Source organism: Acipenser ruthenus, unplaced genomic scaffold (assembly GCF_902713425.1).
Source record: "Acipenser ruthenus unplaced genomic scaffold, fAciRut3.2 maternal haplotype, whole genome shotgun sequence".
Taxonomy (NCBI): domain Eukaryota; kingdom Metazoa; phylum Chordata; class Actinopteri; order Acipenseriformes; family Acipenseridae; genus Acipenser; species Acipenser ruthenus.
In genome coordinates, this window is record NW_026708246.1 from 47,501 (window position 1) to 50,000 (window position 2,500).

A 2,500-nucleotide genomic window follows, 5' to 3' on the forward strand; every position below is an offset into this window, starting at 1 on the left:
CTTCAGCGTACAACACCGTGAAGTCTCAAGCGTTCGGCCCGATCCTTGGACTCCCATCCGGAGAGAGCGATGGTGTGGCGACCAAACTCGGCTCCGCTCACCCCAGTCCACGGTAGGGTGGGTCGGGCAGGGTTCCTCAGATCAAGCACGGTAAGACTTGGGTCTATAATGCGCGCGCGTGCGTATGGATTTCGTGAAGGACCCTTTGCCCACAACAGAGAGAGACCATCCGGGAAGACAAGGAGGAATCCCGTCAACTCCTGCCCAGCCACAGACTCTTAAAGGACGGCTCCAAACGGGTCCTTCACATGCATTCTGACACCTCGGGTCCTGACTTAGTCAAACCATTTTGATCAAAAAACCCTGTCGACGGAAATCTCCGCGGACCCCCCCGTTGTATCTTGACCGCGGGACCCTGAAGGGAGGGAGGTCCCGGGTCCTTGGGAACAGGAGTCGCCGCCGCCCCGCAGCCCCGTTTCGCCTCCGCCCTCGGCAGACTTCCACAAACGGCCCCGAGGTGGCCATGGTCATCTAATGTTAAAGATAGGGAACATGACCATGTTTTTTTGAAAACTTTGATTCTGACGGAGCCGAAAAAGTCCGGACTCTGGTCATATAATGTTAAAGATAGGGATTTCCCTCCGAAAATTCCCCTCAACATGACCATGGCTCCCAAATCACCTCCGGAGAAGGTAGACATGACCAGGGACTGAAAGGGAACGCACGGAGGAGCCAAGGGCGCAAACCCCAGTTCTCGAGCCGGAAATGGGAGCCTCCAGGCCCGCATGAACGGGCGCCCGGGCACGGGAGGTCAACCCCCCCTTCCCGCAACGTGACCAGAGCTTGGCCAGGTCCTTAAGGGGGCTTAGCCCGGTCCTGAGCCCGAGGAACGGGGCCTCCCGCCCGGCCTGAACCGGCGCCGGGCGCGGGAGGGGGCCACCGGGCAGACTTCCAAGGGAGGATGTCGCCAGGGGGTGAAGGGGGACCCTGACCGGGGTGCAGGGCCTCCCACACGGCTTAGATCGGTCGCTCGTGCCCTTAGAATGAACCTCCGTCCTGACTTAGAAATATTTTTTTGATCGAAAATGCCGTGCCCCTAGTAATATGCACCTACCTCCCCAGTGTATCTGCCATCTAGTTGCATTAAGGGAGGAAGCCACGAGTTCACAGGGACCTCCTGGAACTCTCGCTCCGTAACACATAGCAAATCTGTCCCTTCAGAAGAAGGTAACTTTTAATTGGAGCTCTGGTCATGTCAGCTACTTCTGCCCATGGTCATGTAGGCTAATTCTGCCTCTGGTCATGTCAGCTAATTCCGCCTATGGTCATATTAGCTAATTCCGCCTCTGGTCATGTCAGCTAACTCCGCCTATGGTCATGTCAGCTAACTGTGCCTATGGTCATGTCAGCTAACTGTGCCTATGGTCATGTCAGCTACTTCTGCCCATGGTCATGTCAGCTACTTCTGCCTATGGTCATGTCAGCTACTTCTGCCTATGGTCATGTCAGCTACTTCTGCCTATGGTCATGTCAGCTACTTCTGCCTATGGTCATGTCAGCTAACTGTGCCTATGGTCATGTCAGCTACTTCTGCCCATGGTCATGTCAGCTAATTCTGCCTATGGTCATGTCAGCTAATTCTGCCTCTGGTCATGTCAGCTAATTCTGCCTATGGTCATGTCAGCTACTTCTGCCTATGGTCATGTCAGCTACTTCTGCCTATGGTCATGTCAGCTAACTGTGCCTATGGTCATGTCAGCTACTTCTGCCCATGGTCATGTCAGCTACTTCTGCCTATGGTCATGTCAGCTACTTCTGCCTCTGGTCATGTCAGCTAATTCCGCCTCTGGTCATGTCAGCTAATTCCGCCTCTGGTCATGTCAGCTAATTCCGCCTCTGGTCATGTCAGCTAACTGTGCCTATGGTCATGTCAGCTACTTCTGCCTCTGGTCATGTCAGCTACTTCTGCCTCTGGTCATGTCAGCTAATTCCGCCTCTGGTCATGTCAGCTAATTCCGCCTCTGGTCATGTCAGCTAACTGTGCCTATGGTCATGTCAGCTACTTCTGCCCATGGTCATGTCAGCTACTTCTGCCTATGGTCATGTCAGCTACTTCTGCCTCTGGTCATGTCAGCTAATTCCGCCTCTGGTCATGTCAGCTAATTCCGCCTCTGGTCATGTCAGCTAATTCCGCCTCTGGTCATGTCAGCTAACTGTGCCTATGGTCATGTCAGCTAACTGTGCCTATGGTCATGTTACTGAATGGGGACCCAGGCTATGGCTCGCACTTGCCCCGGGCAGGGTTCCACGGCCCCGGGCTGGCTCCCACCACCCAGGCCTCTGCTCCCACTGCCCCGGCTTGGGTTCCACGGCCCCGGCTTGGGTTCCACAGCCCCGGGGACAGTTCCCGCCTCCCACCACCCATGCCTCTGCTCCCACTGCCCCGGCTTGGGTTCCACGGCCCCGGGCTGGCTCCCACCACCCAGGCCTCTGCTCCCAC